Source organism: Elaeis guineensis, chromosome 6 (genome assembly GCF_000442705.2).
Source record: "Elaeis guineensis isolate ETL-2024a chromosome 6, EG11, whole genome shotgun sequence".
In the NCBI taxonomy this organism is placed as follows: domain Eukaryota; kingdom Viridiplantae; phylum Streptophyta; class Magnoliopsida; order Arecales; family Arecaceae; genus Elaeis; species Elaeis guineensis.
Window position 1 is genome coordinate 10,524,434 of NC_025998.2, and position 21,033 is coordinate 10,545,466.

Sequence of the window (21,033 nt, forward strand, 5' to 3'; positions counted from 1 at the left end):
TACCAGCAGTTGATACTGAGAGCGGAGCCCGGCTCCCGTGGGAGTCCGGGCGGAGCTGTTCTGACGTTGGCGGCGGAGCCCGGCTCCCGTAGGAGTCCGGGCGGAGCTGCGCTGATGTCGTCGGTGGAGCCCGGCTCCCGTAGGAGTCCGGGCGGAGCTGCGCTGATGTCGTCGGTGGAGCTCGGCTCCCGTAGGAGTCCGGGCGGAGCTGCGCTGCAATCAAAGTTAAGGGTGAAGTCCGGCTCTGGTAGGAGTCCGGATGGAGCTTACCAGCAGTTGATACTGAGAGCGGAGCCCGGCTCCCGTGGGAGTCCGGGCGGAGCTGTTCTGATGTTGGTGGCGGAGCTCGGCTCCCGTAGGAGTCCGGGTGGAGCTGTGCTGATGTCGTCGGTGGAACCCGGCTCCCGTAGGAGTCCGGGCGGAGCTGCGCTGCAACCAAAGTTAAGGGTGAAGTCCGGCTCTGGTAGGAGTCCAGATGGAGCTTACCAGCAGTTGATACTGAGAGCGGAGCCCGGCTCCCGTGGGAGTCCGGGCGGAGCTGTTCTGACGTTGGCGGCGGAGCCCGGCTCCCGTAGGAGTCCGAGCGCAGCTGCGCTGATGTCGTCGGTGGAGCCCGGCTCCCGTAGGAGTCCGGGCGGAGCTGCGCTGCAATCAAAGTTAAGGGTGAAGTCCGGCTCTGGTAGGAGTCCGGATGGAGCTTACCAGCAGTTGATACTGAGAGCGGAGCCCGGCTCCCGTGGGAGTTCGGGCGGAGCTGTTCTGATGTTGGCGGCGGAGCCCGACTCCCGTAGGAGTCCGGGCGGAGCTGTGCTGATGTCGTCGGTGGAGCCCGACTCCCGTAGGAGTCCTGGCGGAGCTGCGCTGCAATCAAAGTTAAGGGTGAAGTCCGGCTCTGGTAGGAGTCCGGATGGAGCTTACCAGCAGTTGATACTGAGAGCGGAGCCCGGCTCCCGTGGGAGTCCGGGCGGAGCTGTTCTGACGTTGGCGGCGGAGCCCAGCTCCCGTAGGAGTCCGGGCGGAGCTGCGCTGATGTCGTCGGTGGAGCCCGGCTCCCGTAGGAGTCCGGGCGGAGCTGCACTGATGTCGTCGGTGGAGCCCGGCTCCCGTAGGAGTCCGGGCGGAGCTGCGCTGCAATCAAAGTTAAGGGTGAAGTCCGGCTCTGGTAGGAGTCCGGATGGAGCTTACCAGCAGTTGATACTGAGAGCGGAGCCCGGCTCCCGTGGGAGTCCGGGCGGAGCTGTTCTGATGTTGGCGGTGGAGCCCGGCTCCCGTAGGAGTCCGGGCGAAGCTGTGCTGATGTCGTCGGTGGAGCCCGGCTCCCGTAGGAGTCCGGGCGGAGCTGCGCTGCAATCAAAGTTAAGGGTGAAGTCCGGCTCTGGTAGGAGTCCGGATGGAGCTTACCAGCAGTTGATACTGAGAGCGGAGCCTGGCTCCCGTGGGAGTCCGGGCGGAGCTGTTCTGACGTTGGCGGCGGAGCCCGGCTCCCGTAGGAGTCCGGGCGGAGCTGCGCTGATGTCGTCGGTGGAGCCCGGCTCCCGTAGGAGTCCGGGCGGAGCTGCACTGATGTCGATTCCGTTGAGGGTTTCGGCTGTGGGTATTTTATACCCAACAGATCCAATTATGGATTGTGCTTTAATCTTTAATTTCTGTTGACCACCTTTAAAACTTTGAGTCCATAGGGAAGTTTAATTTCCTCCGATCTCTATAAATCCAATTATCCTCCGAGAATACAATATTCTCTATTAATCTTGAACTCGCATGTTTTGTAGAAGGTGCAAAAGGAGTCAGCGAGCTAGGCAGCCTCCTCACAATCACTGTCTTTGGAGTATAGTGGTGATAGTGAGGGATGATATGAAGGAGGAGGTAAAGAGATCATCCTTATTGGGAACATGAATGAGCACCCACATCATGGTGTGTTTCATCGGCTTATGTGCTTTTGACTATTTCTCACATCACCCTCTTCTTCGCCACCATTGTCTCTCCTCTAACTCCCATGACTCCTATCCTTTGCTTCCTTTATATTCTTTTTTTTTTCTTCATCTTTGAGAACTATCCTTAAAATAATAATAGTACCTGTTTTTGCTCTCACCATCATAGCTCAGTTACCTCAGGAATATACTACCATCACTCTTCATCACTCTTCTCTTCTTCTTTGTGTGTGTGTGTTTTTTTTTTTTTTTATAGTAAGTTCTCTTCCCTTTTTTGCTATACTCTTCTTTGTCTGTATGTAGCCTATACTTCAAACAAGTGAGAGTGGTGAGGTACTGGCGCCCTTTTTTAGCGTTTTCTATAGTAATAATAATATAGTTACAAGGGCTGTGAGAAGGAGACAAAAATATTAGAGAGGGAGAAGCCTGGAAAGAGCAAGGTGAGGTGGCGTGGGGGCTCTTGAGTGGGGATAACATGCTAAAGCTATAGTCATCATGTCATGAGTGTGTAGTCCAAGGAATGCTTAATCCGTTGAGCTTAGTGTCCAGTGGAATTGGACAGTTGGTGGCGAAGGAAGGTTACGAAAGAATCTTTTTGTCATAATTTATATAATTAATTATTTTGATATTTTAATTAATTTATATTATAGATCTATTTGATTGAAAATAATTTAGTATAAAAAAATAAATTTTATATTAAATTATCATATTTGATATGAAAAATAAAAAAAAAAAGATGATAAAAAATTAGTAGATTCTATATTTATTTTTTTAAAAAAAATAAAATAAATATCATAGAAAGATTGGTATTTGATAAATTTTCAAATGGTGATAATTTATACTTGATAAAAATATTTTCAACAAAGCTGCATATGTAATCATTGAATTTATTTTGATATCTTTTCAAATTCATTCAATAAAGAACTTTGGCAGCAGACTGGATGGTAGTCTTTATAGTTTAGCATACTAGTGATACCTTATGGACCGGGACTGTGGGCATTTTTAGAGATCTTCGAGATTTTTATTTTCTAACTTAGTTGGTTATAACCATATAAGAATTGTTTGAATGAATCGTCTTGTCAAAAAAAAAAATTTATAAAAAAATTAAGATGAAGATGATATTGTATAAAGAGATATATAATTATAGTCATTATATAAAAATTAATTAGAGATGACAATACTATCATAATATTAAAATATTATTTTATATTGAAAAATATATTTATAAATTTAGTAATATTTTTATGTATATTTACTTCTAATCAAATATATATATTTTTTTTTCAGTGTCATATTTTTAAACTAATTTTTTTATCAATCAAGTATAATAAAAATTATTTTTTTAAATAAATAACTTTTAAAGATCATGAAATTGTCTTTGCTCCAACCAAACGGACCCCATGAGATGATCTTTTCCCAGAGCTCAAATCAACTTTTTCTGTTACAAAGTTCTGACACAAAATGAATGGGAGAGCTTTTTCTTGGATTTTTTAATTTTTTTGTTAACCTAGATGGGCTTGGGGCTGCACTTGAAGAGAACGCCGCGGAGCTGGTTCTTGCGGGAGCCGAGGCCGAGGCCGAAGCCATCGGAAGGGGCAAGGATCCAGGAGACACCACTACCGGAGCCGATAGCGGACTTGAGGGAGCGGCCATGGATGAGGCCGATGAGCCAAGAGGAGGAGGTGGAGACAGTGGCCGAGGGATTCATGGCCATGTGATGGAGGGACCTGGCCTCTAAGACGACCACCAGATTTTTGAAAAGGTAAGCATCCAACCACCCAATCGCTGTTCCCCTTGGCGCTCGGCATTGGCATGAATCATAAATTTGGTACTGCCATCCCACGGGAAGTAGCGCGACGCCAACGTCGGCCTCCCCTATCCGAACTCCACCTTCGATATCAGAAACCACGTCCCCCATGACACCATGCATGCCACGCTCCCATCCTCATCTTCGAAGTGGACCCTTACCATCACCGACTCCAATCGGTGCAACTCCACCCAGTCGATCAGCCGCTGGAAGTGCTCTATCTTAATAGCTGGCTGGAGAAACTCATGCATGCGCCTCATCCGCCACCTCCGATGGCTCCATTCGTTGAAGCTCTTTTGCATTGGGGGTCCCATCGGACGTTGCGAAAGTAGTTGACGATGATGCAAGCGTCGAACCGGGACCGTCCATCAACAATGAGACCCATCCGATAAGGCTTATCCCGAACCATAAAGCAATCTTGACATTTTTAAATAGAAGTAGGGCCATAGGGACTAAATGTTATGGCAATACGATACGGAGGGACTGACGCTTTTCTATTTTTGGTCAACAGAGATTAAAGATTAGTTATTGCATCATCAAATAAGGGACCGGCAATTAAATTCTCGAAATTTGTATGCCATTGTTAGTCATAAAAAAGAAAATAATAGTAATATTGCTCATTATTCTTTATGAAAAACAAAATGATGTAAGATGTAAAGGGAACATACCAGCTTAATATATTATTGTATTTTTGATAAATCAGTCCATAAAACTGATTTTTTGAACAACTGAATAGCTCTGTGCAAATATTAATTATTAGATTTAGGTGTTATATGTATTAGCTGATATTTTATGATTTACATCAATTCTGCAACCAAGGAGAATTCTACGACACCTGACATCACATCATGATTCAACCACCCCTCTTGTGAATCATGCCAATGAATTCATGCTTTGTTGGCACGAGGAACCAAACAAAAACGAATGGGGCACCAGTATATTACTAGCAACTATGGATATGAAGCCATCACCTAACCTCGTAGATACATATTAGTGGTTGAATTGTTATGTACAAAAAAACTGAACTGTCATTTACTTGGGCTTGAAGATTTCTTTCTCAGCAGGAGTGGATGATACTTTAGGATGGTAAAAATTGATTCGATCTATCAATCTGATTTGCATTCAATCCATCTTAAATAAATTTGAATTTGAATTAAACGAATTTAGATCGTAAATAGATTGATCTGTTTAATCTATTTAATAATCGGATCGGATTCAGATTTTAGACAGTTGATCCATTTAATAATCGGATTAGATCGGATCGGTTCGGATTGTAACAAATCCATTTAACTTTTAAGGCCTTTAGATTATAGGTTAGGGGTTTGATCTTGATCATTTACTCGTTCGGCCGATTCAGCTGTTCGCTACCATCCCATCCTCTTTTCTGCTTTTGACGCTCTAGCCTCTGGATTTTCCATCCCATTCCCATCCCATCCCATCTCATTCTCAATACCCCTCTCGGCCGAGGATCCTCCACCATCTTTGCCACCACCACTACCGGCGGTAGGTGGGTGTCCGCTACTAGCTCCTCCTCGTTCGTGACTGTATTGGCCAGTATCATCTCCGCACCTCTTGCCGCCTTCATCACCTCTCCCTTCTCCAAGTGTAGGGCTTTAGGGATATTTTTCTCTCTGTTTCATCTTATTCTGATCTGTATTTTTTTCCATAAATATGATGAGAGCATCTTATCCGTGCTTGTTTCCGATCGGATCTGCATTTTTTTTCATAAATATGATATTTTTATCTGATTTTTTGACTGTTTTCTTGAAGTTTTGTTCAATAAATTATTTTTTGCGATTTGTTTTTTGGATCGTGTCTTGCTGTAAATATGATATTTTTATCTGATTTTTTGATTGTTTTTTTAGGATTTTGTTCAGTAAATTATTTTCTGTGATTTATTTTTTGGATTGTATCTTGGAGTTTTATCAATTTGATCTGTGTATCTTATCTACCTCTCTATCCCTCGTGGCGAGGTCGTCCCTTGAGGTATGGCCATATGAGTACTTTATTATGGGTTTTATTTCTTACTTTTGTATTTTGAAAGAAAAAGAACGCCATGTGGGAAGGATAACTGCCGCTCTGGAAAATGTTTCTTTTTGTATTTTTCGACTATTTCTTTTTTCAAATTTTCTAGCTGGAAATAGCTGCAGAGTTAGATAACCTCTCCGCCAAGCTGGATGATGTTGACAAGATGACATCCTCAGCCATGGCTTCTGAAATCTGATCCATAGGTGAAGTCTCTCTTGAGCAGCACAGTGGATGTCTGGATGCCAGTTATAACTGCAGATGCCGATGAAAGGCGTAGTTTTCCTGGGACAAAAGATGAAAGCAGTCAAGAGCAACAGGATTTGCCTGATCATTGAATCTATGATGTGCAACATCTAAGCGTTTCCTTCTTTTTATCTGGATAGTTTATTGCTCTGAAGCCTAGGCAATACATCTTTACATATATATATCTAAAATATTAATTAATTATTAATTAATTTTGAGGTTCATATGCCATGGGATCGATTGTATTTGGCTGAATGCTGATGTTTTTTCCATGTTACTTATATTTAGGTTGCTACTTCATAGTTTCAAGCAATGCTATGTGATATAAAATTTAGCTAATCCACCTGTCTTTGCTGTCCACTTGGTAAACAGGTTAAAAATAGATTAAATGGGTTGGGTGGATCAGTTAAATGGATTGTTTATCTAATAAATATGTTAAACGATAAACAGATTAAATGGATTGAATCGAATCGATTAAACAGATTAACTATTTAGTAAGCAGATTAAACAGTTTGGATCGAATGATCTGTTTATTAAATGGATCAGATTTAGATTTGAAAATCTAATCTGTTAAATAAATAGATTAAATTTAAATTTAGTATTTTATGATTCATCTGTATCTGATTTAATTTGTTTATGATTGGTCTAATTTTATTGCCGCCCCGGATGGTACTATCGGAGAAAGAAGTGATCAAAATATGAAAGGACGTTCCACTCTTCACATTGCATGCATTACTTTAGCCCCCATGGGTACGAAGAAAAAAGAAAAACCACCCAAAATAACAATTAGAAAATTAAAAGGAAAGTACATGTCACCTTTGAGATGTATAAAACCAAGGATTCAGACAAAGTACACCAAACCAGACTCGCTGACACGTAGACGCTGAGTAGCCTCTGCTCCTGCCTTCGCTTCAATCCTCAAATAGATAAAAGCACCACACTGGCACCAAGCCCAGTTTAGAGCTTCCTTCCGTGACGTAATCCTCTTAAACGATTCCTTCACCTCGTTGACCTCTTCTTCTCCCGAGGTCCCATCTCCAATAAGATAACACCCTAAGTTTACTATAATACTAGATCGGGGAGGAGACATCCCTCTATCACATGCAAGCATGCGTATATGTACATATAAAAGCAGCATATGTTCTAAATTCTCTGATGTTTGTCTTTTACCATCTAAAGACCATAGAAAGTAAGTTGTTGGATGATTAGGAAATGGATGGGAAATTGGTACGATAGGAGTAATCGGCCTTTATGACAGACAAACCTCGATCCCACTCTTTTATAATCCCAACCATTCTTAGTTTTTTAGCTCCAATGTGTCTACCCCCTGAGTTTCTGTCCTTTTTGTTTGTACCTTGGAGAGAGTATACTAATCTGTTAACCTGTTCTCTTGCCAGGAATCACATGGGAGCTCACTCGCTTAAGACTTCAATCAATGAAGTTCGATCTTTAGCATACTCGCCGGAATCGGATGCAGGATTGGTGCAAGTAGTGCACAGAGAGAGAGAGATTTCTTAGTTCCTTCGCTCCCGACGATAGCTGGTTTTTCTTTTTTACTACGATGAATGAGCGAACCATCTGGAATATATATCAAACGTTGAAGAACAAATGAGAAAAAGAAAAATACGTACACAGACACCTTAGAGATTCCTCTTTGCCTATTTTTCTAGGGGCATATCTCCGCATCCAGTTATTCTAATCATCTCCACGACGGCTATAATAGTAGAATTACACTTGGTCCTGTTAGGTTATGCCTCTAAAACTAGTAGAAGCCAGCTGCATATCCTTCTCTAATGTGAATACTTTATCCACATATAACTCCTTATGTTTAGTGGCTCTGCTCGACAAGTGGCAGGAAGTCACCAGTCTCAGTCACAAAAGTCCTCGGCTGGGAAAAGTTGAGGGACTAGTTTATTATTTCAACATACAACACATGTAGTAGACTTGGAGTACTAAGAGGCCAGTCCACAAGAAACCAAGGAATATAAAGCCATTGATGCTGTCATGACTCACCTTCCCCTGTTAAGCTCACTTCTTTCTGAAATAAATCAGTTTGCATGACCAGTCCAAGTCTCGTGTCCTATAACTTCTTCTTGCATGACCGATCTCTGTCAGGTAGTCGTTAACTTTATAGTTTCCACTTGCGTCTACGATCTGCGAACGACTATTGTTTTATTCCATGCTAGCTACTGTTGTCAGACACTTCCACGTCCTACTATGTTAAATAGTGGGATCATGCAATATAATAGCTTATAAAGTTTAAACTAAGCTATGATCCATCCAACAACCCCGGGCCATCATTTTCTGCTCTTTAAATTAAGGACCATGCTGTTTATTATTTTGATTGATTCCTATGGGTTTATGACTAGTGGGAACAATATAAAAAAAATGAAAATATAGCTAGTTGGTCTACTGTTGCCATAGCATCAGACCCCACCGTATAAATTATGGGCTTGGTTTCAGAGGAAAATTAAGTAGTTGGGCTTAGCTGATATGTTCCCTAAATAGTTGTGTTAAGTGGATCTACCGAAAAAGTTGGAAAAAATATATTAAGAGTGTGAAATGAAATGAATGAACTATTGGTTGTTGATGATTGAGACATGTTGGAATGAAGACGCCATAAGTTTGAAATGTAGCCAAAGGCTAGCTAAAAATTAGCCCACCATGGTTGACCAGTTGCTATCTGATTCTGCCCCACATCTGGAGTTCTAACCAATAGGTCATTCCATATAGTTCTTTTATGGTCATCCTTTATTTTGTGGTTTATTCAGGTAGTGCCTGGGTTTTCTTTTTGGTCAATGGTTTGGTCTGATGTGTGTGTGTATATATATATACACCTTGTAACTGCCCATCTCTCATGATAATTCCTTTTTAAAAAAATGTCTAAAACTGATGATTTGAGAGAATTTTGTCCCCGAAGTCTCTAGAAACTGATAAGACCTTTAACATTTGAAAGGGGTGGAGCTAATACGAGCAGAAGTTTTTTAAGGGACTTGGATCACACGTCCCCCACAAACTTTCTTTCTTTCTTTTGCTTTTGGGTTCATGACCATAAAAACAAAAGAAGGCTCAAATGATTCAAGGCTTTAAGCAATACTTTGGATGTGAAAGTGGGGAAAAAGTTCAGGTATTGGTGCAATTGGTTTTACAATTGGCTCTGTAACAGCTACCAACCGATCAGATCAGCTAATAAAACTCATCACGGATGAGCACACGAGGGAGAGAGGTCACATGAGGTTCTAAAGTCCTGGACATCGGTCTCATGTTTAAAAGTGAGGAAGTTCTTTGGCAAAGTCCGGAGTATTCTTTATTCCTTCCTGTATGACCCGTGACTCTCTTATCCTTGCTAACTTCCTGGTGGTTCGGAGGTGAAACCTTCTTTCTTATGTTGCCAAGGAGATTCCTATCAGAACTGCTAAATATGCTATACCCTTTTGCTTCACAGCTAAATCACATAATTCTTTTGGAAAATACTATGATACCCCACTCTTTGTCAATACTTGGTTCTCGGCGTCGCGAAGGCATTGGAATGGCACATGCATACATGTATCATCTCTCGACCACCCTCGTGTGAGCTGCACAACCATTTGAAAATCCGATCAACCGCCTCATGCCACGTTGGCAAGAAAATCTTGGTGGGGATACGAGTGGGGTGACGTAACTCGAAGCTTCTTATCTGCATTAGAATGTGTCACGCAGTGTATGGTGCAATTAGGATACACCGTTTTGTAATATATGTCAACATTGTTCTCCAAAAAGTATGTAGTAGTAGAAGAAGAAGGTATATCTACAAATTCCTATCTTAACTTGTATTTTCTTGATATGTGAATGGTAACTAAAGTGATCAATGTTATGGCTAGTTTTGTTTGTCTAGGTGAAGAATATTGGCAATAGTATAATTAATCATCTTATTCCAAAAACTAATAATTGGGTGGTCTGCACAGAAACTAAAGGAACGACCATTTATATCACCATAATTATGTGATATATGACTGTCAATCAACACTATTAGATCGTTCAAAACTTTATGATTAAGAAGCAAGTGATATAAAAACAGTTTAATTAGTTTATCTTTGCTAATATCGTAAATGCAGGAATTTCATACATACACCATGCTGTACCGTAGGAGATTATTGCAAATATTCTACAAATATTTGAAGATTCATTCTCGCTTTATCTTCTTATCAATTAATTTATAAAAAACTGAATTTATTTTAAAGCATTATGATGCTGAAATTAGTTTTCCCCACGATGTCCGGTACAAGCAAATAGCATTACAGCGTCAATGCTGTAGTCTCATACATGAGCAGCAGCATATAAAATGCAATTTATATCTTTACAGTAGTCAACATTACAAAAGAAGCTTGGGTATAGGATCTTATTTATCATCGAATTGAATTTTAAGTTGATACATATATTTTTATTTTTTTTAACCGTAGCAGACTGCATGATATAAGTTATTAAACCTAAATACAGCATAAGCTGAGTAAAAAGGAGGGTAGTGGAACCACCCGTGCATAGATATGCTGGAGCTTGCAACATTTACCGTGGATATAAATATGGACAGGTAGCCATTCTCCTCCCTAGAACTATTTAACCCCTTCCCTCCCTTCCCAACTCACTGTTCTTTTCTCCCACAGAGAGAGAGAGAGAGAGAGAGAGAGAGAGAGAGAGAGATTACTAATGTAAGGAATACTTGTTGTTTTCTCACCATAATTTTATCGTTCCCTGCAGTTTTTTTTTTCTTTTATTATTATTCTTATCACTAGTATTAGCATTCTTTATACTTGCACCACCACTTCCACCCTTGATTAGTACAATAATAACGATTCCGTTTTCTCTCTCTTCACAGTCTTCTCTCTCACCTTCATCTCTTCCTTCCACATCCATCAGACGATCGGAAGGATAATAAAGGTAGAGGGTGAGGAGATGAAGATGGGAGGAGACAGGGGGAAGGAGGTGGTGGAGATCCATGACGATGAAGAAAGTAGGGTGGGGATAAATCAACCAACGGAGAATAAGAGACCGCAACCAACATTTGACCTCAACGAGGAAGTGGCAGAAAATGGGAGAGGAGAGAAGGAAGAGAACGGTCTTGAAAATGGGGAGAGAACCACAGAGACCGAGGGCGGTCGGAGCTCCAGTGATAGCAGCAGCACGAATAACAACTGCAGCAAGAACGACGGCGGCAACGCAATCGAGGGGAGCGAGGAGTGGACGACCACCGTGAGGAAGTACCGTAGATCCAAAATGCCAAGGCTGCGGTGGACTCCTGATCTCCACTTTGCTTTTTGAACGCTGTTGAGAGATTAGGTGGTCAAGAAAGTAATTAAGACCTTCTCCCTTGCATATGTCCTTCAGATCTCTGATCATCCTGATTCAAACCTATCATTGTTGTTCTTTTAATTATGAGAAAAAAAAGTCGAAGAACAAATCATGGATGTTCAATTCAAAAGAAGTATTTTTCTTGTTAGTTTTATTTTTTTCCAATATAGACTGTTCATGGTAATTAACTATGTTTCCTTTTTTGTTTTTTTTTAATGATATGGATGGCGTAGGAGCAACTCCAAAGTTGGTTCTTCAGACGATGAATGTGAGGGGGCTGAGTATTGCTCATGTAAAGAGTCACTTGCAGGTAATAAAAGAGGGCGAAAAGGGAAACTGAAGACCAATCCTAAAACTTTCTCCTTTTTTCTTCTTGTCCTCTTTTAAAGCTACATGCAAGAGATGGTCCTGATTCCCATCTCATGTATGGACTCTTTCCACTCACGTGTCCATTTTTTTTGCTCCTTTTTGATCATTACTAGCATTTTTATTGTGGATCAGATGTACCGAAGCAAAAAGCTAGATAATTCGAAGCGAGGAAGGAACGTCTTCCCCTCATCAGGTTTGATTGCCATTCTTGGCTGTTTTTTCTTTTATAATACATGAATTTTTTGAAGGGTAAAGGAGAAGTTGATCGTGATGTCAAATTTTATACAATCATTGTTGTCATGCAGTAATGATTGAGTCGGGTCGATGGTAGCCTCAACTAAATGCTTAGCGTAAATCGATCTTCCTACTGCTACCTTGGAGTACTAATTAATTATATGATCCCTTTTGGTTTGAATAACATCTTCGCTTATCCAGAATAATCATAAACTTTGATGCTAACTTTAGCTTTTGAAGATGCTGAAGAAAATGGTAAATGTTTCTTACAAATCTTGACAGATAGAAATATATCTAGAGAAAACTCCTAATTAATACATCCTAAATTTAACTATTCGCAGATGAGTGTGGGTTTGCATCAACTAATTCATATGTCTTACGATGGGGAAAGTTTCAAGAAAAATCTCATAGAACTTCGTGTTGCCACCTTTTGCCACAGTGATATCATTGGCGGATGCTAATCGGCCAAGAGACCACATTTCCAATTTATTTTACCAAAGAATCTTTTCAAGTCAGCCCCTCAGAATGGAGAGTGGAGGCCCCTTCTCCCAGAGGAATGATCTGGAGGAATACAGGTGCTGCCATCTTTTGCAACGATCACAGGCCCAACAGAGTAATGATCTCAAGAACTTCAATTCTGGGTAAGAAAATCGACCAATCAAACAATCTCTTGGAGTTCAGCTCTACGTACGTTCATAAACTCTAAGTTCTAACTATTTTCCTCTTCTCCTGGCCATCTTAGTAGGCACCAAGACTGGGCTTTTAACCAGCAAATGACATCAAGAATTAATCCAATTCATGATCAAGGACAGGCGAGAGGTTTGCTTCATGATCTAAACTTGCGGAAAGATGGGCAGCCGTCAACATCCCATTTATTTGATGTGAGGGATGCAATCACTGGAAATTTGAATGCCAGAGCTACACACCAATTTCTTTGGGAGAGAAGGTGGCGTTCAAGCGATATGGCTATGAGTCAAGGAACAAACACAAGGGGCGTCATTGGAAGCTACGATTGGATCGGCAGGAACTCCAGGCTTGTTCCCAGCAATTCTACTTTAAAGCGGAATACCAGCAGCACCTCCTTTGTCGACTACTGTGAGAGCAAAACTAATCAAATTGAGCCTAACTCGCGTGAACCTACAGTCATCAGTGATAGCATCAAGCCTCATTTTGAGACCCCACATTGGCTTAAGGTAATTAATCTCTGGACCACTTGGCAACTATTTTGACTATATTGTGGTACTGGGGAGGGAGGAAGTAGGGTTTAATATAACTTTCTTCATTACAAATATAACTGATCGATCAGATTCTAAAGTTGATATATGATCTTGTTGGATTAACAGTTACAGAAGAATCCAGCTTATCAGTCTAAATTCAAATTTGAAGACATAATTGAAAAAAGTGAGACTCCAACTGCTGACATGAAGAAATTGATTGTAGCAAGAGAGAGAGATTGGACCCCCAACTTGCAGCTAAGCTTGAATAATTCACACGATGGAGCCGGTGGCAGAAAGGGTCTTGAGGCTGGAAAGGTGGATAACTTTCTCTCACTGTCCCTCGCTCATCCAATGTCTGAGAACCAGGTAGAGTCCTTCAAGGTGGAAAAAGATGCTGCAAAAACCGAAATCCAGTTCTTCCCAACAGAAAGCAGCAAGTAGGGTGCTCGGCCGTGCGGGGGAGAGTACTTAAGATCTGACCATGCTGATCAGGGCATTGGAGTGAGATCTTTCAAGTACTCATCTCAGAGCCTTTAGAGTAGCATATAGTACTCTGCTCATGAATAAAGATTTAGCCCAACGACTCCTTTCGTACCTCTTGTGCCATAATGATTAGTAGCCTAGTCTTACACCGGAGTATTACTATAATAATATGTTAACAAGTTTTTGTCCTCGGAATTGTTGGGAAACCACCTTTTATACAGATAGTGAGACAATCTCAACTTTTCATCATCTATGTTGTGTTTTTGTTTTTATTTTTTATTTATTTTTTTTGAAAAAAAAAAAAAGAAAAAACTCAAGAGGGGCAACATATCAGCTGCAAGGTATTTTACAAGAATGTAGTGGATCTGGGGTCTTAATTTTTGCAAACTAGAGGAGGCCTCGCAGTTTTGATATGTGAAGCAGACATCTATTGTCTTCTGCATTCAATACTCTATATCAGTTTTGAAGCGATGAAGTTATTAGTTTTCAGTTCAACCAAATGACAATACGTGAAAGATTTAACTTGTGCTTCGAAAAGAAAAATAATTTTGCCTCGATGGATTCAAAACGAAACAAATATGGCCAATAGTAGGGCTTTTCTGGTTCAAACACTTCTAGTTTTTTTGTTTTAGCAGAATAAAAAACTTGATGATTCCAAAAAGTTCTCCAAAACTTGTTCTAATTTTGCTTTTTTACATACCATATGCTCTCCCTTTTTCCCTACTTGTCCAAGGGACAAATGATTGTGAATTTTTTGGAATAGCAATCGTTATATAATTTCTTTGCAGTCAGTTACCTTTATAGTTCAATGATCTTCGTACTTGGTTTTGCTTCATAACCTTCAGCACGCTTTCCTTCCTCTTCAGCATTACCTGAAGAAGATATTATAATAAAAATTTTCATTTCCAAATTATCTAAATATCAAATAATCGATATGATGTAGAAGTACTAATAATGTCATCATCAGAAAGAAAGCCAAAATTTATTTATTATATACTTTATAATCAAAGACCAAAAACTATAAATGATGAGAACAAGTAGAAGAAACGACTTCAATAGCGTCACGATCCTTTATTGTGTTGAAGTCATTACTAGTGTTTCTGATATCTTCCTCTACTTGGTATTGGATTTCACTTCTTTCTACAGCGTGCAAAGCCTTTGAAATAGCTGTTCTCCAATAGGCCAGCTCGAGGCCAGGCGCCATGTTCTACGGCCTTGGCGTCTTGCCAGCTTTCTCACACAAGTTCACGCCATATACGTATATATATTTGAGAACACGCTGCTCTCGAGGTATTCACAATAAAAAAATGTTTGGTTCGCAATTGAAATCGGAATGGATAGAAATCAAAACCAGAATGGCCAAATCTTTTGAAGAGTTTAGTTTGTGACTAGAATCTATATAGAAATTTGAATTCTTAGCGGAGAGTAAAGATAATGTTTTAGATGGGCTGGGCTATTTTCATTCCATCCTAAAATTAGAATTGGAATGAAATTTTTTCTAACTAAATGATTAGAATGGGAGCCACATATTTTTATGTCAATTCCAGACCTGAACTCCCCTCAACCAAACACCCCCTAGTATAATCAATTAAATGGTCATCAATAGTATACTGTTGCTTCTACAAAGATTGTTCTTGCCATTTTTCTCTATGATTTCCTCACAAACAATGAGGGTGGTGGAGAGATGGAGGAGAGGAAGGAAGATACATGTAGCTCGGAGCACCCGTTTGGTTTGTGAGAAAAGGAGGGGAAAGTATGATCCACAGAAAAAATGAAGAAACAACTTATGTTTGATTGAAGATTTCATAAAAAAGAGATGGAAAAATAACTTTTAATGCAGTGATTACTTTCTGTTTCATGATGACTCCAATATCTCAAATCTAGATTGTCGGGCAGAACCCGTGAGCGATCTAGCTGCCAGAAAATACTCTCCCCCTTACTTGACTGCAAGTACACCCTTTATTGTGCATGTCCAGCAACGGTAGAGAACTTTCAGTTGGTTTAAGTTGTAAATTATAGTTTGTAAATCAATGAATAATCAAGTAATTTGATGAAATTAAAAATTTTTGAATGAAAATTCAAATTTAAGTTGGTCCTTTTTTATTTATTTAAATTTTAAATGATTTTATATTTAATTATCAATTATTAGAAAAAAAAATAGTTAGAAGTCCAACTCAAACCACAAACCTGATCCAATCCAGCCTTGATCCAAACTACAATGTTTCTGATTGAGTCTGGGTCATGGTTGACCCGATCCAATCTGAATGAGTTGCTGGATCTAAGATCTTTTCCATAAATCCAAATTGACAAAGCTCGATCAGGTAAGGGTCAAGCATATCCTAATCCACTCGCAGCACTACAAGTAGCTGGTGCAAATAGAATCTATATGATCACATATATGCTATATATAATTTTCTCATATATATGATATGTTGCATCGGGTTATTAGATCTAATTGGATGAGGATGGATGTGATGAAAACCTCAAGACACGTCAAGTAGGGCTATGGATCCAGGCACAACTTGATTGTCTTGTCTTACATCGTTGTTTTTTCTTTTCTTTTGGAAAAAAAGAAATGAGAAAGAGCCCCACCTGCTCTATCAAAACAAGTACAAAAAAACAAAGGTTACAAAGTAAGAGAGATTGCAGTGGAAGATGGCAAAAGACCGTTTTACATCATCGGTGGTGGGGATAAGGATGAGAAGGCACCAGCAATTCATTGGGAACAACAAAATTGATATAAGGATGAGAAAGCTTGCAAAAAGTATTAGGGGTTGGAGAAGTGGAGAGAAAAGGAAGGAAATATGTGCTTGATTTATGACTGGAATCGAAATTAGAATGAGAATCGGAATGGTCTAGAATTGAAATCGGAATGGTTAAATCCTTCGATATATTTGTTTTGTGATTAGAATTGGAATCAGAACTAGAATTAGAATGAAAATTTGGATCCATAGAGGAGAGTAGGGATTGAGTTCTATGTAGATTGGGCCATTTCCATTCCACTTCGATATCAAAATCAAAATGGGACTCCTCCCAATCAAACAGTTGGAATGAAAATCATCCATTTCCATTCCGATTTCAGACCTCCACTTCCTTCAATCAAATATCTCCCAAAAAGAAAAAAGAAAAGCAAAAATACTATGGCATCAGCTTAGCCAGGCCCATCGGATAGCAAAGGCCGAGCCCATGGCCCGGGATCCTGAAAGGAGTGAAAACACTGCAGCGCCTCCTAGATCTTAGGGACTCGTTTTCATGCGCTAACCATTTCAGCAGATGGTCTAATAAAAAGCCGGGTGGCAGTTTCTCTGCTCCCTTTTTCCTTTTTTCCTTTTTTTTTTTATAAAAACAGGCATTTCAATAGATGGGCCACCAAGCTCCAACTGTCCAACATTACTAGAGGGTCTCGATTGACATTATTTGAGGTCCCACCGTGTTCGTTATTGATGACCAGCAAGTTATTTGGCACCATTAAGGATGTATTGTTTAATTAATGCCGAAAGAAGAGAAGGATGTGTGTTAGACCACTATACTGCGGCTACCGTTCGATATCTGCCATCTTTTAAAGGGTTTGGGTTGTATCTTCTGCAAGAAAGAACGGTATATCTCTTTCTACAACATTAACTATTGGATGGCACCTCGCACAGCAACTCAAAGCACTCCCATTCCTTTTTCCATCTATCTGCACAGGTCTCTAAATGGCTATTGCGCAATCCAACCGTTGATGTTGTGAAAAGAGGTGAATTATTTTTTTGGCATGAAAGACCCAGCTTGTTCTGAAACTTTCTTTTCCGATGATCCTCTTATAAAACTTTTGTAGGAGTGAAGTAGCCACTGCAATCACTCCAGTACCTCTCTCTCTCTCTCTCTCTCTCTCTCACGCACACACGCGATCCCTCATTTGGCAAAAGGCTTGTAGACCATTGGTCCATCCATGCTAGAGATACTTCAAAAGCTATACTTGAAAGGGCGCAGATCTTCTGTAATATTCAAAACATATCGCAGAATGCTGCACATGATTAGGCACCGTCCATCGTCCATTTTAAGATAGACGACCGTGCGTGTTTGTCCATACGCATCAAAAAAAAATAAAAAAGAAGAAATATGTAAACCCCAAAAATATTTGGATAGTTTGGATGTCATCTATTTTATGATGGATGGCATCTAACTATGCACAGTATTTTGCAATATTTTTTAAATACCATAAAGAATCCCATTCCAAACATATAGATGTGCTCCTATTAATTACTTTATGATTGGTCTTGGTTCAATAAAATGGATGGCATCTAATTATGCATAGTATTTTGCGATATTTTTTAAATACCATAAAGAATCCCATTCCAAACATATAGATGTGCTCCTATTAATTACCTTGCTACGTGATGATTGGTCTTGGTCCAACCAACTCCACCTTTTTCTAATTTGGTTGGACTACTTACTCAAATCCAGACGAGCCGCTTGCGAGGGCCCCGTGCCACATTTTCCTTTCTGGGGCGTCATCATCCCTTCTTTTGAATTTGGATGGCTCTTCTCGCTAGAAACAGTGGTCTTTTTCTCTCCTTTAGATCGCAATCATGACAAATCCATTCCAAGTCTTCTCTTCTCCATCTCGAAAGAATCAAACCCTATTCACATCCCAGTTAAAAGCCACCACCCTTCAAACGAAAGGAAAGAAAAAGGGTCAGATGTGGTTGTATCGCCATCACCTCTCAAAGAAGGAAAAGAAAAAACCCCCACCATATCTTGCTTGGGACGTCAAAAAGATTTGTCTAAATCCATCATGTTGTATCGAGATGATTATTTTCTTGAAAATGTCTTGTAGGCCATAACAACATTCCTTCTCCATGGTAGAAGTGGCAACCATATACGTATAAGTTGATCTCAAGTTAAAAGAGCTATTGCAGTATTGATAAAGCTACTTTATTATTTAGAATGATGAGAGAATTTGAGAGCATTTTTAGAGATAATGATGTTTGTACCTGATCAGAATACGCATTAATTGCATACGAGAATATATCCTTTCATGACAGATACATGTTGCGTCTTTCATTGAATTACGGAATAAAAAGGAAGTTGTAGATGTGAAAGACATAATTTTTTCATGTCGATGCATGGACGGAGATGGTTCTATTGCATCGAATACATTTTTTGTGTTCCACACAAAAGAGAATTTTGTAAAATAAGTTGATGAGAAAGGGTGAGGAATGATCCGAGGAGGAGTGGACAAGTTCAAGTTGACAATGTGATAGTAGGATGAAAGTATTGGTGGCTTGCATTTTCTCAATAAATTTCATGAAGAATTCCCGGTTAGAAGAAAGAAAGCATTTTCTTGGAGCAACAAAAAGCGGAAAGTTGTGTTTATTCTTTGATAATTGATGGAGATGCTTTCTTTTCTTGAGAAAAGATCAATTGGGATACTTCAAGTTATAAGATCTTTTTTGATCTTATCAAAAAGCTGAGTTTGAAATGAAGTATTTATGAATCCATAAAACTGGAATGTTTAGAAGATATGGGCATAGTGATGATCACGAAAAAATTAATACCAACTTGTCCAAATAAAATTAGAAGAGATACAGAGACGTGGTCAAGGCTGACTTCCTCTATCTCTTCCAACATTTCTTTGATTGTAATATTGACTTGGTTGGACTAAATTATGCTTGTCTTACTCTCATTCCTAAAACTGATGCGGTAAAACTTTCCTCTGCATTTAGATCCATCAGTTTGATACACGGTTGTATAAAAATTATTTCCAAGGTCCCTGCAAATCGACTTAAGCCGTTTCTTAAAAAATTGGTGGACGAGGCACAAATTGCCTATACTAAAGGAAGATCTATCCTTGATAACTTCATCACCACAAATGGGATTCTATATCATATGAGAAAATCTGAATCTGGAGGCGTCATATGCAAGCTAGACTTCATGAAAGCATTCGATATAATTAACATTAACTTTTCATCCGCTTGCTCATTGCCAGGAACTCTCCTCCAAAATAAAATGATTGGATACTAAATTTACTGCTTAGTGGGAAGGTGGCCGTCAATGTTAATGGCCAATTAGAGACTGGATTCCATGTAGGCGAGGGCTTCGTTAGGGAGACTGGTTATCCCCATTCTCTTCTTGGAACCTCAAAATACCTGCCAACCTTGATGGGGAGGTCTTAGATCAAGCTTGTTTTCTTACCTCCCTCTTGGCTGCTATCTCTTTGAACTCTGAGACAGATAAGGTGATTTAGAATGGGGAAGATAATGCCCACTTCTCAACTATGGATCTATATCTATTCTCCAGTTCTAAAGGAATCAAATGTCGCTTTACTGACTCGCTTTGGAGTCTTTGTGGTCCCCTGAAGATAAAAGTATTTTTTGTGGTTGCTCTGGAAGAAAAAGCTCAACACAAAAGAAGTGTTAGGAAGGAAAATTAATAAAAATCTTAGTGGGTATGTCCTCTGCCATCACACAACAGAGAATGTGGCTCATTTATTTATAAACTGCCTCTTCATTAGAAGTTTTTGGAAGGCTATTTGTTTGCTTTGTAATGTGCCTCTCTCTGTTTTTTTCCTTCGGCGCTTTGTGCACCACCTGGCTGAGGCATAATTTTTTTCAAACCTTCTAAATCTTTCTTCCTTATGTTGGTGGCGGCTATTACTTGGGTTGTTTGGAAAGAAAGAAACTCGCGAATTTTTCTCAACAAACATTGTTCTCCATCTACCTCGGTCAATAAAGTTATTCTCCTCTTCAAAGACTAGGCGCATCTTTGCAAAGAAAAACTCTCATTTCAGCATGACAAGTTATAGGTTAAGATCAAAGGCCTACCGCTCCAACCAATGGCAAACTGAGTGGTTATACCTCTCGTCCATTTTTTGCTCTTTCCCTGGGTTTTGGCCGTTTGCTTTCTCCAATCTTATGTTCTGTTCTTTTATACACTTATCTCTCAGAGAAAGAGAGTCAGCTCCGTTTTTGTCATTTTGTTATTGTTTCTGCTGTATCGTCGTATCTACGATGAAGTTTTCGAGCTTTACTTCAATGTAACTTCTTTCGGATTCCAGCTCTTTTTTTTTTTTTTTTTCTGTAAATAATCTCCGCTTGATAAGCATAAGTGGCTGATTCTCTCAGCCTCCTTTCAACCTCAAAAAAAGAAAGAACAAAGTATAGCATGATTTGTGCATGATGAAGGAATAAATTCTTCTTAACAAGTTCTCACAATATTGCTATCAAAATAAATAAATAAATTCTCACTATAACATCTTCATTATGTAGCACATTTAATAGGATCAAATGTAAGGAAAATTAATACATGTATTTGCAACTAAATGAAACAACGAATGGGTATCAAATTCAAGAAGAGTGTAAAACCTAATCAATATGCACATTTCATCCTTGAATCATTTTGAGCCAAAATCGCAATA

At 39.7% G+C, this 21,033-nt stretch overlaps 1 non-coding gene across 1 annotated transcript; it reads left to right on the forward strand.

Annotated features, from left to right (window-relative positions):
- Positions 1-10,606: 10,606 nt before the first annotated feature.
- LOC105047388 (uncharacterized) lies at positions 10,607-14,021 on the forward strand. Its single transcript, XR_012142021.1, has 7 exons — positions 10,607-10,691; positions 10,859-11,331; positions 11,565-11,641; positions 11,833-11,893; positions 12,374-12,575; positions 12,680-13,127; positions 13,278-14,021. It is a non-coding gene; the product is annotated as an uncharacterized protein (transcript).
- The last annotated feature ends 7,012 nt before the right edge of the window (positions 14,022-21,033 follow it).